Below are 15396 nucleotides of genomic sequence, written 5' to 3'. Positions count from 1 at the left end.
CTTTTCTTTTTAGGGAGGTTTGTATAGTTGATGCTATTTCAGAGCTTGATATAGGTCTGTTCAACATTTCCACTTCATTCTGACTGAGTCTTGGGAGGTGGCGTGCTTCCAAGTATTGGTCGATTTCCTTCAGATTTTTAAAATCAAACAATACGCAATACAGGTTGGTTATATTTGCTTTGAGTAGACGTGACAGAACCACAACAGGTTATTTCTAGGACCTTCTCCACACTGCAAATACTCACAGCCCAGAAAAATGTCCTGCACATTGAATTACAAGACAAAATATAGCACAGAAAATTACATTTGAATTTCAGATTCTTTTTAGCATAAGTATATACCAAATATAGCATGGGATATACATACTTATAGTTGGAATTAATTCATTGTTTATCTGAAATTATAGGAAACTTGGCATCCTATATTTTTTATTTGCTAAATCTTGTAAACTTACTTGCACACAAGCGAGGTTCCTTAAATATTTCTAAAGGAAAATTTCCTTAGATATAACTAATGCAACTCCCTTAACTCAGCCAAAAGTCTGAAGAGAACATCAGGCCATCAATATGCTGCATACACGTAACAAATATCCACTTTTGTATACTTTTTAAAAGCATTTTATAATTTAAAAAAGATGTGAAACCAAGGTCTGTGACAGATATAGAGAATTAAACAGAGCACTTGAAATCCTCACACTTTGGTAAGCCAGGGTGGGAGGATCACTTGAGGCCAGGAGTTCAAGACCAGCCTGGGTGGTAGTGAGACCTTGTCTCTACAAAAAATATTTTAAAATAGGCTGGGCATTGTAGTGGGCATTTGTAATTCCAGCTAATTAGGAGGCTGAAGCAGAAGGATCACTTGAGCTCAATAGTTTGAGACTGCAGTGAGCTATAATAACATCACTGCACTCTCGCTCAGAAGACAGTGTAAGATCCTATCTCAAAATAATAATAATAAAATTAACAGAAAGTATGTAAGACTTAATCATAGAAACTAATATGATTTCTGTATGACTATGAGATTAATAATTTATGGATTGGATATTATTTAGTATAGTAGTCTAGCATTTTACTTTGCTTTTCAGAGTAGAAAAGTGTTATTTTTCTTTTCTTTTTTTTTTTTTGTGAGACAGAGCCTCAAGCTGTCGCCCTGGGTGGAATGCCATGGCATCACGGCTCACAGCAACCTCCAACTCCTGGGCTCAAGCGAGTCTCCTGCCTCCACCTCCCAAGTAGCTGGGACTACAGGCACCTGCCACAACACCTGGCTATTTTTTGGTTGCAGCCGTCATTGTTGTTTGGCAGGCCCGGGCTGGATTCGAACCCGCCACCTTAGGTGTATGTGGCTGGTGCCTTAGCCACTTGAGCCACAGGCGCCGAGCCAAGTGCTATTTTTCTTTATCTTTCTTTCCCTTTTTTTTTTTCTTGAGACAGAGTCTCACTCTTGCCCCATGTTAGAGTGCCTTGATGTCAGCCTAGCTCACAGCAACCTCAAACTTCTAAGTTCAAGAGCTCCTGCCTCAGCCTCCTGAGTACCTGGGATTATAAGTGCCTACCTCAATGCCCAGCTCATTTTTTTCTGTTTTTAGTAGATGCTGGTCTTGAACTCCTAAGCTGAAGTGAACTCCTGCCTTGGCCTCCCAGAGTGCTAGGATTACAAGTGTGAGCCACCATGTCCTGGTACTTTTAATTTTTTTTTTTTTTTTTTTTTTTGTAGAGACAAAATCTCACTACTGCCCAGGCTAGTTTTAAACTCTTGGCCTCCAGTGATCCTTCTACGCAGTCTTCCCAAGGAGCAAGGATTTCAGGTGCTCTCTTTAATTCTTAATATCTATCACTGACCTTGGTTTCACTTCTTTTTTAAATTACAAAATGTTAAGAAAAGTATAAAAAAGTGGATATTTGTTACCTACATGCAGTATATTGATGTTTTGATATTCTTTTCACACATTTGGCTGGGTAGAAGAAGTTGCATTAGTTATATTTAAGGAAACTTTCCTTATTTTTAAGTACTTTTCTGTAGTTTTTTTTTTTTTTTTTAAGGTCATGTTCTATAACTTTTAACCTTTTTTTCCCCCTCACATCAGTCAAGTAGAATTTTGGATTTGAAGAAGTAGAACCCAAAGAATGTCAGAGGGATTCATGTGGCATTTCTGGAAAATGGAACGTTGAGACTACATTTACAAATAGACATGAAGGGACTCTGATGCCCTTTCTCTCCACACCCTCATCACCATTCACTTTAGCAGAACCAAACTGCACATGGTTTCTGAGACTATCACTGCTGCCTTGGCCCAACGTCTGGTCTGCATGTCATGTAATCCCCAAATACTCAAGGCCTCAACATAGAAGTATCTGTAAATATCCTCTCCCCATCCCAGGTCATGCTGCAGAAACCCACGCGGCAAATATTATTTAAAATACCTCCTGCATGTTCTTCCTCCAGTACCTCTCACATCTCACCTCTTGAGAGATAAATAGCATCTAAAACAGAACCCACACTACCCTTATTAGCCTTTTTTCCAAAAGAACTTTCTTAAGGCCAGGGGCAGTGGCTCATGCCTATAATCCTAACACTCTGGGAGGCCGAGGCAGGTGGATTACTCGAGCTCAGGAGTTCAAGATCAGCTTCAGCAAAAATAAGACCTCTACTACAAATAGAAAAACTAACCAGGCTTTGTGACAGGCGCCTATAGTCCCAGCTACTCGGAAGGCTGAGGCAAAAGGATCACTCGAGCCTAAGAGTTTGAGGTTACTCTGAGCTATAATACCACAGCACTCGACAGCCCCCTTCCAAAACAGAAGCTTTCTTAATTCTTCATTAACTAAGCTTGTCATTCAACAAATACTCAAAGAACATCTACTATTCTAGATGCTGGGGATACACTGGTGAATAAAAGAGACAAAAATTCCTACTGTGCTGGTTAATTTTAGGTGTGAACTTGACTGGACTAAAGGGTACCTAGAGAGCTGCTAAAGCATTATTTCTGATGTGTCTGCAAGGGTGTTTCACTGGTATACGGATTGTGGAAGATCCACCCTCAATGTAGATGGGCACAATCTTTTGGGTGCCTTGATAGTATTAAAAGATAGGAGAGGTGAGTTCTCTCTCTCTCTCTCCTGCATCTGGGACACACTTCTCCTGCCCTTGGACCTCAGAACTCCAGGTTTTCTGGCCTTTGGAATCTGGGATTTGAAAAAATGGCCCTCTCAGTCCCCTGGCCTGAGACTTCTAATTACACTGTTGGCTTCCCTGATTCTGAGGTCTTGGCCTTGGACTAAGCTATACATCCCTGGAGTCTCCAGTGTGCAGACAGCCTGTCATAGGATTTCTCAGCGTTCACAATCACACGAGCCAATTTCCCTAATAAATAAATCCCTTGTGATGTATCTCCTATCGGTGCTGGCACAATAATTCACCTATCCTTGCAGAGTTTACACTCTAGTGGAGGGGGACAGAAAATAAATAGGTTGCAATTTAACTTATTTATTTAACATAATGATAAATATTCATTCATTGGGCCAGGTGTGGTGGCTTATGCCTATAATCCTAGCACTCTGGAAGGCCAAAGCAAGGATTGCTTGAATCCAGAAGTTAGAGACAAACTTGACCAAAAGTGAGACTCCACTTCTACTAAAAATAGAAAAATTAGCTAGGCATAGTGCACACCTGTAGTGGCCACTACCCAGAAGGCTGAGGCAGGAGGATTGCTTGGGCCCAGACATTGGAGGCAACAGTAAGCTATAATGATGCCACTACACTCTAGCCCAGGCACAACACAAGACTCTACCTCAAAAACCAAAAAATTAATTTAATATAATTTATTATACTTATTTAACGCAATGATAATTACTTTGGGGAAAATGAAGCAAGATAAAAGGTCAATGGCGGGGTAGAGGTTATAATTATAGTCCTCAAGCAGTGACATCTGAGCCTGAAGAAAGAGGGGGGAAAAGCCTAATTAAGGAAAAGTGTTCCAGACAGAGAGAATAGCCAGAGCCAAGGTCCTGAGGCAAGAGCAGATAAATCAAATTCTAGCTGTCCAGTTTTCTAGCATGCAACAGGTTCAAATGTGTCTCTTTCCTGGCCAACACCTCCACTGGATCCGGGGCTGGAACTACTGAAGTGTCTGCATTTGTGTCTCCACAAATCACCCCAGGATGTTTCTCCTTTGCCAGTTGCTCTCTGCTACACTTCACCTTTGGGGGACAATGGATAGATACTGGGGGGGGGGGGGGCTTACTCTTTCCTGTCTGCTTCTTGTGCCCTGGCAGCAACACCCTGAAGGCCCTTGGCTGTAGGAATGGTTGTGCAGACCGGTTTCCAGCTTTTACCTCCCTTTACACCAGCCTCATCAGGCCCTCAGACCCTCAGCTCCTAAGGGGCAGCCGCTCGGCACCCTCGCAGGCTCTGTTTCTACAGACTCGGCCCCTTGCGCCTCCCTCTGTCCCACAGCCCCAGGGCTCCAAGCTGCTTCCGGCAAATTCATGTCTCCCTAAGACCTCAGCGCTCCCTTTTGCCCTTTCAGCTGTCCATGACCCACTTAACCAATTCCCAACACTCAGTTCTCTCTGTTGAGATAACTAGCCCGGTTTTTCTTATTTGTTTTGTTTTGTTTCCAGACAGAGCCTCACTATGTCACCCTTGCTGTGGAGTCATAGCTCACAGCAACCGCAAACTCTTGGGTTTAAGCATTTCTCTTGCCTCAGTCTCACCAGTGGCTGGGTCTACTGGCACCCAGCACAACGCCCAGCTATTTTTTTTGTTGTAGTTGTCAGTGCTGTTCAGCTGGCCCGGGCCAGGTTCAAGCCCCCCAGCTCCAGTGTATGTGGCCGGCACCTACCCGCTGAGTTACAGTCACCCAGCCACTAGTGTGGTTTCTTTTCCTTGAGTGGATGTTGACTGATACAGGGAGGTAGAATGTTCCTCCCGCAGTCAGAAACCATGTTTTATTTGAGTCTGACCCCAAGCACTTAGCATAAAACCTGTGAGTAACGAACAAATGTCATACCAACTCATTGGCAGATAAAGTGAGACAAATTTATGGACAGTTAACACCCAATCCCAACTTGCCCAGGAAGTGCTCAGAAAACGGCCTTGGTTTGCCTTGTCAGGGTCTTAATGTGAACAGGAGCCCCCACCCCCTCTCCCACCCATCACACAGCGGGAGTCTGTGCTGGGAGAAGAGACTGCAGTGGGGGCAGCCACATCCTCAGGTAGGCTGCCATTAGTCCGCGGAGGTTTCGAAACAAGAAGGGATTGTTTGGGTTAAAATGATTTACTAAAATCATTAGAGTCTGGCCTACCGCCTACCCAAACTCTGGCAAAACATGAACCACTTTCTGACAGGGATTCCTAGCAAAACCCTGAGTAGCTGATTTTAGTTTGGCCAGAAAATATAAAAGGACATCTTTCTGGGAATATCTCTACATGAAGGAAATAGCGTGCCACATTTCAAATGCTAGACTATATCATATCTATGAAAGGAGATTTAGTAATAATGAAAATGACGCAGATGATACCTGACAGTACTGCAGAGTTGCACAAGCCCTCGCACGTACTGAGCAGGCAATAAATACCTGGAAATTCTAGCGATGCTCTTTATAAAAGTTCTAATCTGCCATGAAATCATCCCAGAGATCTCAGACCTCCTTGGATCCCATAGCAAGCATATGAGAAAGAAGATTTTGACACAGTATGCTTTTTGATATACTTCCCATCCCAGCCACTACTATAAAACTCTTTTGTTTGAGTTATTATCTAATAATAATCTCCAGACTGGACTTCTTAGCCCTAGCCCTGGGCCACGCTCCACATTGCTATCTGTTATTTTTCCAAAACTCTGTTACTGAGTTCAAATTGCAGCTTTGTCAATGACTAGCTGTATGGCCTTAGGTAACTTACCTAACCCCTCTGTGCCTAAGTCTCATCATCTTAAAATGAGATGATGACAGTACTTACCTCACAGAGTTGGTACAGGGCTAAATCAGTTACTCTATTGCAAGAATTCAGAACAATGACTACCATACAGAAACTGCAATAGAAGTGATGGCTATTATTACTATGCTTAGAAACACTAGTTTCATGTTACTTATGGGATAAAGTCCAGTGCCTTAGCATATATCGGTTTCCTGCTCAGAATCTCCAATTATCTTTCCAGACTCATTCTCCACCTTTTCTCTTTCTACCTCTCTCCCAGATTGCCTGCCTCCTAACCCCTTCTGATAAAAGCTACTTTTCTTTTAGAAGGTTTTATGAGGTCAGGTGCAGTGGCTTATGCCTGTAATCTTAGCACTCTGGGAGGCCGAGACCAACCTGAGCAAGAATGAGACCCCATCTAAGAAAAAAAGAGAGAAAGAAAGAAAGAAGGAAAGAAGGGAAGGGAAGGGGAGGAAGGAAGGAAAGAAAAGAAAAAGAAAAAGAAAGGGAAGGGAAGGGAAGGGAAGGGAAGGGAAGGGAAGGGGGAAAGAGAGAGAGAGAGAAAAAAAAGAAAAGAAAGAGAATTGGCTGGGCATTGTGGTGGGTGCCTGTAGTCCCAGCTACTCAGGAGGCTGAGGCAAGAGGATCGAGCACTTGAGCCCAGGAGTTTGAGGTTACTGTGAGCTTGGCTATAATGCCAAGACACTGTAGCCTGGAGAAACAGAGTGAAATGCTGTCTCAAAAGAAAAAAAGAAGGTTCTGTGAAATGGACCTATTGACATAATCACAGTGTTGTTGCTACCACTATCACCAGTGTCTTTCCAATCTTTTCTGTTTGAATGTCTTTACATATGATTTTCCTTGTTCTAAAATACTTTCCTTTTGCCTCTTATGCAACTGACACACTCCTACTCAACTTTCAGGACCAACTTGAATATGACTCTTAAGCCGTCTAAGAGGAGGTGAGTCTTTTCCCCTGGCCTCATACATGACATGTGTCTCTGCATGAGTGAGTGACGGTCTCCCAGCAATGAGAAGTGGGTGAGACTTTGGACCAGATAATCTAATTTCTGACTCTAAAATACTAAGAATCTGGAAAATAATTTGTCTATGTGTGTTAATGTTTTTGCCTGATATAAATGAACAAACACACATGCATCGATAAACATATCTTCTTAGTAGGCACATACACAGAGTATATATGATATAACAAAAACTGGTTCTCAGGCTAATGAATGGTGCAAAAGATCACAGAAGGAAGTGCTCAACTTTACTTGTATTACATACAAGGGGTCATTCTGCAAGCTAGATGGTTTGAAAAATGCAGCTTAATCCACTCCCAGAAAGTAAGAATAAAGAGAAAGAAGAAGAAGAAAAGGAGGTGCTACAAGGAGACAGGGAAGTGACTGCCTGTGGGACTAGGCACAGACCATCAGCAGTCAGGTGAATAAGAAGTAGTCCTAGAAGATTCAGAAAAGCTGACTGTCCAAACAGTTCCAAACCCAAAATTAATGTTTTTATCTAACTAACACAGTAGAACCTCTGTAAGTTGACCACTCAAAGGACTGTAGCAAACTGGTTAACATACAGAGGTGGTCAACGTAAGGAACTAGTCCTACTGTATTGATAGGTACATGTGCTGTGTGTCTGGTCTATGAAAATTAGGTCAACTGAAGCAGGTGGTCCACGCAGGGAGGAGGTCAACTATGGAGGATCTACTGTACATAAAATGAAAAAAAGCCAAGCGGTAAAACCACCAACAGTTTTCTCTTGACAAATACATAGCTCAAAAAATACCTCTTTTGGCTGGGCATGGTGGCTCATGCCTGTAATCCTCTGGGAGGCCCAGGTGGGCAAATTGCTTCAGCTCAGGAATACAAAACCAGCCCAACAACATAGTGAGACACTGTCTCCATGGAAAAAGTAAAATTAGCAGAGTGTGGTGGTGTTCTCCTACAGTCCCAGCTACTTGGGAAGCTGAGGCAGGAGGATCACTTGAGCCCAAAAGTTTGAGGTTGCTGTGAGCTGTGATGCTACAGTACTCTACCCAGAGTGGCAGTGAGACTCTCTCTCTCTCAAAAAAATACCCCTTTTCATTTAAGCAGTTTCTCCTTTTTTCAGACTTCAGTACTTTACATGTCCTTGTAACATGAATAATTTCATAGAAGCAAAGGTGAAAGAATAGCCTGAAAATAAAATCACTCCTAGTTACTTTAACAAAATACATGTCAAAATGTTAACATCATTCAGACTTGATGGGAAATGTAGGTTTTATTACGTAACAAAAATAGTTAAATGTTTTGGCAAAATCAACATGAAACACTTAAAATGTTAAATTACTCAACTGAACGTGGTTTTTACCTTTCTCTTCCTGTTTTCCATAAAGACACTAATTTTCTGCTTTTTTTAATGTTCCAAAGAGATCTTAGTTTACAAAGGTAGATAACATCTTTTTCTACTTTCTAAGCATCAGTTTATCTTAAAAGCTGAACTTGACTCAGATGCTCAGAATGCTTGACACTTACATGTTCTTCAACATGTCAAAAGCAATCTGCCATGGCCTGTTTGAACCGTTTGTCCCTAGATACCCAGATAAACTTGTGATGGCCAATTAGTACTGCCCCAATGAAAGTACATTACATAATTTTGAGACTAGTAATTTTTCTACAATTTTCAAGGGAAAGAAAAATTCCTGTCTTACATTTCATGTGGCATCCAGCCAGCAGATCTAATCATAAGTTGGAAAGGGTGTAACCCTGTAAGCTAAATGGGAGTCAGCCACCTTTAGCTAAAGTTCATTATAATCTCAAGTATCCTATCCTTATTATCCATGTAAGTATATTTATACCTGTCTCTTCACCTGAGAAAAGTTTTATTTCAAAAATACAATCACCGAACGTTTGACCTATGTAGACCACTAATAATTTTTAATAGTGTTAGGGCAGGAATTCTGAAAGAAGTATGTTCCCTCTTCTGAAAGAATTTCAGAATTCTGGCTCATATTTCCTCTCTGTTCCTGCCTTGTGTTATGATATTAACTAATAATTGAGGTGGAAGCTGAAGAGGTCTTAAGCATTGATCCTCCCAGGGATATTTTTATTTCTCTGAAAAAATATTTCTTTAAAGATAATTCTTCAAAAATTAAATGAAGTTATAACAGTGTATTGAAATATCAGAATGAAAAGTCTTCAATTTTTCAGTACAGCACTGTAGTCTCAGGCCTTTAGACCCTTCCTACTGGGCAGGGAGCTCCGTGAACCTGCTGCGTCCCTCTGCCCAGAGCCCCTCCTCCTTCTGTCCTCTTGTCCTTTCCCACCTCTTCTGTGTCCTTGAAGCTGTTCCAGTGTCACTATGTGTCCTAAATTCCTTCTTGAGACTGTGTAAATAAAAAACAGATGTACTACCTGCAAAAAGATGACCTCTCGCCAAATTATAAACAAACTGAAAAGACCTGAAATGATCAATCTAAATGATGGTCTATATCCTTGAATTAATTCAAACAGTCTACTTCCTCCTCTACATCAACCCCCTGTGTATTTGCTGAAGTTATTTATCCATCTACAGTCTATATCAGGTATTTTCCCTTCCTCCAAAGAGCTTTGATATAGTCTTTTGACCTAAATGATTTATGTGAGCCTGCCTCAAAAAAAAAAAAAAAATCAATTCTAGCAAATTGAACTTGGAATATTTACGATAAATAAAGCCTGTGTTTCCGTGGTTAGTGACCCTCTGCTCCTGGGCAGCTATGCTTTAGGAATCGTTGCCAAGCCATTCCTCCACCCATCCCTCTGGCTATCTTGTACCAGCACTAGACTTTGCTATTGGGCTTCTTGGTTTATTTCTAGACCTCACCCAGAGGTCAGTGATTCTTAACCCTATTTTCATCATGAAAACTATTTCCCTTCTGAGAACACAATGAAAAATATACACCTATTCTCCCAGGAAAAAGCAGGTGCCCACACATATGATTTTATGTTCAAGTTCAGTAGGAAACTTTGACTAACTACATAGAAAAATTTATCACAATTTATTAAAGACAACATATACCTGACATTCAAAAATTATTTAAAATGTATACTTCAACATGGCTCAGTTCATTAGGGAACCAATTTTGTGGGTCTCTTCTTCAGCAGCCCATAGTCTCTGAGCCTACATGAGACCTGTCACTTTAGAATATTTTCAAGATCTATAGAGTCAAAAATTCAGACATCACTCATTGTAGCTAGAGGAATGCCAACTAGTCTACAATTTTTTGCTTATGTCTCAATTCTTCTGTGACCCAAAATGTAATTCAAATTATCATCTCTTTTGGAACATTTCACGAATAGTGTACACTTCCTTTTCCATGCCCATAACTTCCCTACATTGTTTTTCTTTTTAGAAGTGAGGAAGAAGGAAACATGATCAGGATAACAAAATTCAGTTGTGTTTGGTAAGGGCCTATGGGGTCACCATTCAAGAGTTTCAGAGGGCAATGAAGTATAATCAAATTACAGTCATTCTCCTGTAGAACAGATCTTGAGATGTGAACAACTTAATGGTGTCATTATAATTACTGAGGATTATGATTATTTGGGATTACAATTGTCTATTAGTTTGACAATGACAGTTTAAGTGCAGCTTGGCTCTTTATGGAGCAATTTTTACATTTATAGATTGAAATATAAGGAATATAGCTTTTACAAAAGCACTTTCAAAACCTTGATAAAATCTATTATAAATCTCCAAACCACTAATTAAGTTTCTTTGAATCATGGCTTGGCGCCTGTAGCTCAAGCGCTAAGGAGCCGGCCACATACATCAGAGCTGTGGGTTCAGATCCATCCCAGGCCTGCCAAACAACAATAACAACTACAACCAAAAAATAGCCAGGAATTGTGGTGGATGCTTGTGGTCCCAGCTAGTTGGGAGGCTGAGGCAAAAGAATCGCTTAAGCCCAGGAGTTGGAGGTTGCTGTGAGCTGTGATACCATAGCACTCTACCCAGGGCGATAGCTGGAGGTTCTGTCTCCAAAAAAATAAAAAATAAAAAAGTTTCTTTGAACTTGAAAATTCCTGAATTAAAGGAGAATCAGTGGAAAGGGAGAGAAATAAGTAGAAAGAAATTTTAAAGGCATAGAAATCCTGCTAGGGCTTATTTTTTGGGTAGGTAACACGGTAGTAAAGTATCACAAGAATAGAAAAGCAAGATTGGAGAGACCAGGGTGGCGGCCGAGTAGCAGCTTCTGTGTAACCGGGGTCAGTGAGAAGGGGGAGAGAAGATTCCAGGCATCTCTGGCCGGTGGGTTTTGCCCAGAGGCTGTCCTCTGGTGACCCAGGAAGCCAGTGAGAGAGTTTAGGACCCCATGAGGAGGTCAGAAGGGGTGAAAAACCGGCAAGTAGTGGGTCCTGTTTGTTTGGTCGGAGGCTGCCTGCAGCTGTACCTATAGCAACAGCCAGACTACAAGCCGGAAGAGCCTTGTCTGGGGGCTGTTTTGGTTGGTCTGGACTTGGGCACTCCACTGAACTGCTTTGGGAGACCTGGGGCCAGTGTGCAGATGACTTGGGCGCTATCTGGGCCCCCAGACTGAGCAGCAGAGCCGGTAAGGAGCTAATGCCATTCAGCTGTGTGCTGCCTGCACAGTTTCTATGAGGGACCTGCCCCTGTATGGTGCAGTGCGGGGGTCCTCGGGCGAGTGATCTAGTGGCTGAGCTGCCCAAAGGCGGGGGCTGTGACACTGGAGGAGTGCGGAGATCCAGGCGTTTGGCAGATTAACACCCTTGGCCCTCGGGGCATTGAGGGAAACTGGATTTGGTGCATTGCATAAGCAGGCAGCCACGTCAGGAGAGATCCCAGGGACAAGTGCTTTCCTTGGAAAGCTTTTGCTTGGCCTAGGCCCATGGCTTGGAGGATCTTTTAAGTGGGCCTACGAGACATTCGGGCTTCTAAGCCTGCGGGATCTGTGAAACCAGTTAAGGCCTCTTGTTTCCATCTTGTACAGCTGTATCAACTTTGAGATTAACTTGTCACTCCTCAGAAGATCACCTGTTGCCCAGACAGTATTTACCAAGATATATATACTGTTTGGTTTTGTTTTTGCTTTTTTTTTTGAACGTCAACTTTTCTTCTTTTTTTTTGATACATTTTCTAGTCTATATACAACCTTCCATTTTTGCCTTCTTTAACAATTAGAATTTTATTTTTGTCAGTGTTTCTGCCCCTATTTTTTTTTTAACTTCTCAATTTTATCCTACTAGGGGTTTTTGGTTTTTTGTTATGGATTTATAGCATTCTGGTCTCTCCTTTCTACCTGGTGGAGGTGGGGTACTGTGTCTGAGCCAGCTGGCACAGAGCTGTTGACCTCAAGGTAATCACCCAACCTGGAACCCCTAGAGATTGGGGGTCCTTAAGGGTGGGTCGTAATACCCTACTATACACCTATACTATTCTTGTCTTTTTCTTTTGATGTCTTTCTTTTTTTGTTAATATTTCCTTTTACTCACCCTCCTCTTCTTTCTCTCTCTCCCTCTTTTTTTCTTTTTTAATATCTTTTTTCCCTTCTTGCTCCTCAATCTTCTCATCCTTCTGGTCTTGTACCAAAAGGACTCATTAAAATTTTAGGCCAGTAACATAGTAACTTAGAATAAGAAGAAGTGAAAGGAAAATTAGGGTAAGGAAACAGATATAAGAAAGCACTCATGAAGAAGAATCAGCAGAAAAACCCTGGCAACATGAAATGCCAGTCCAGAGTAACCCCTTCTAGGGATTGCGAGGTAGCTACAGCAGAGGATTCCTCCTATAAGGAAATGTTAGAAATGACAGAAGGGGAATTTAGAATACATATGTTGAAAATAATGAAGGAAATTGCTGAGAAAGTGGAAAACAATCAAAAAACAATGAAAGAAACTGCTAAGAAAGTGAATAATAACCAGAAGGAAATTCAAAAACAGAATCAAATAAGAGATCAACAATACAAAGAATACAGAAAGGACATAACAGAGTTGAAGGAACTGAAGCAGTCAATCAGAGACATCAAAGATGCAATAGAAAGTATTAGTAATAGATTAGACCACCCCGAAGAAAGAATCTCTGAGCTAGAAGATAAATCTCTCGAGATAACCCAAATTGTTAAAGCAGCTGAAAAGAAGAGAGAAAAAGCAGAACACTCCTTGATAGAATAGTGGGATGCTATGAAGCTCTCCAATATACGAGTTATAGGTATCCCTGAAGGGGAAGAAGAATGCCTCAGAGGAATGGAAGCCATTCTAGAGACTATTATAAATGAAAATTTCCCTAATATTACCCAAGATTCTGGCATACCCCCTTTTGAGGGATATCGGTCCCCTGGTCGCCTTAACTCAAATAGACCTTCCCCAAGGCATATTGTAATGAATTCATCTAAAGTCAAGACAAAAGAAAAGATTTTGCAGGCTGCTAGGAGTAAGCGCCAACTGACCTACAGGGGCAAACCTATCAGGGTGACCATGGACTTCTCTAATGAAACTTTTCAAGCCAGAAGACAATGGTCACCTATCTTTAACCTACTTAAACAGAACAATTTGCAACCCAGAATTCTATATCCTCCTAAGTTAAGCTTCAAAATTGAAGGAGAATTTAAAACTTTTGTTGATAGGCAAACACTGAGGAAATTTGCCTCAACAAGACCGGCTTTACAGAAAATATTTCAACCTGTCCTACACATTGACCATCATAATGGACCTTCAGCAAAGTAATCACCCAGAAATTAAAGGTCAGAACCTAGTTTTCACAATGGAGCAAATGACAAAACTAAGCAATGGACTGTCACAAAATAAGATGAATAGAATGTGACCACACTTGTCAATTATCTCAAGAAATGTCAATGGCTTGAACTCCCTACTCAAGAGGCATAGATTGGCTGATTGGATTAAAAAACACAAGCCATCTATTTGCTATCTGCAGAAAACACACCTTACATCGAAAGACAAATTAAAACTCAGAGTTAAGGGTTGGAAATCAATTTTTTAGGCAAATGGAAGTCAGTAGAAAAAAGGGGTTGCAATCTTATTTTCAGACACATGTGGGTTTAAAGCAACTAAAGTTACAAAGGACAATGATGGGCACTTCATATTGGTCAAGGGAAAAATACAACAAGAAGACATTTCAATTCTAAATATTCATGCACCTAATTTAAATGCTCCCAGATACTTGAAACAGACCTTACTTAGTCTGAGAAACACGGTATCTTATAACACCATGAGAACAGGGGACTTTACTCCCCTCTCTCAGAGATGGACAGATCTTCTAAACAGAAATTAAACAAAGATATTAGAGACTTAAATGAGACCTTAGAACATCTGTGCTTGATAGACACATATAGAACACTCCATCCCAAAGATAAAGAATATACATTCTTCTCATCATCCCATGGAACATTCTCTAAAATTAATCATATCCTTGGACACAAAGCAAACCTCAATAGAATCAAAAGAATTGAAATTCTACTTTGCATCTTTTCAAATCATAAGGCACTAAAAGTGGAACTCAACTCCAGCAATTACACTCAACCTCACACAAAGGCATGGAAGTTAAACAACCTTATGCTGAATGATAGCTGGGTGCAGGAAGAAATTAAAAAGGAAATTATTAACTTCCTTGAGCATAACAACAATGAAGACACAAGCCACCAGAATCTATGGGATACAGCAAAAGTAGTCCTGAGAGGAAAATTTGTCACTTTAGAAGCCTACATTCGAAAATCAGAAAGTGAAGCGTATCAACAAACTCACAGGCCATCTGAATTGGAAAAAGAAGAACAATCTAAGCCTAAACCTAGCAGAAGAAAAGAAATATCCAAAATTAGATCAGAGATTAATGAAATTGAAAACAAAAGAGTCGTTCAGAAAATTAATGAAACAAGGAGTTGGTTTTTTGAAAAAAATAAATGAAATAGATAAACCTCTGGCCAGACTAACTAGAAATAAAAAAGTAAAATCTCTAGTAACCTCAATCAGAAATGATAAAGGGGAAATAATAACTGATGCCACAGAGATACAAGAGATTATCTCTGAATACTACCAGAAACTTTATGCCCAGAAATTTGACAATGTCAAGGAAATGGATCAATATTTGGAATCATACCCTCTCCCTAAACTTAGCCTGGATGAAATAGATCTCCTGAAAAGACCAATTTCAAGCACTGAGATTAAAGAAACTATAAAAAATCTTCCAACCAAAAAATGCCCTGGTCGAGACAGCTTCACGCCTTAATTCTATCAAACCTTTAAGGAAGAGCTAATTCCTATACTGCAGAGATTATTTCGAAAGATTGAAGAGGAAGGAATCTTCCCCAACATGTTCTATGAAGCAAACATCACCTCGATTCCAAAACCAGGTAAAGACCCAACTAAAAAAGAGAATTTCAGACCAATTTCACTTATGAATACAGATGCAAAAATTCTCAATAAAATTTTAGCCAATAGATTGATTACAGCTTATCACCAAAAAAGTTATACATCA

Source organism: Otolemur garnettii, unplaced genomic scaffold (genome assembly GCF_000181295.1).
Source record: "Otolemur garnettii isolate 467f Iridium unplaced genomic scaffold, OtoGar3 scaffold00045, whole genome shotgun sequence".
Taxonomy (NCBI): Eukaryota; Metazoa; Chordata; class Mammalia; order Primates; family Galagidae; genus Otolemur; species Otolemur garnettii.
Note: the sequence above shows the minus strand (reverse complement) of the source record.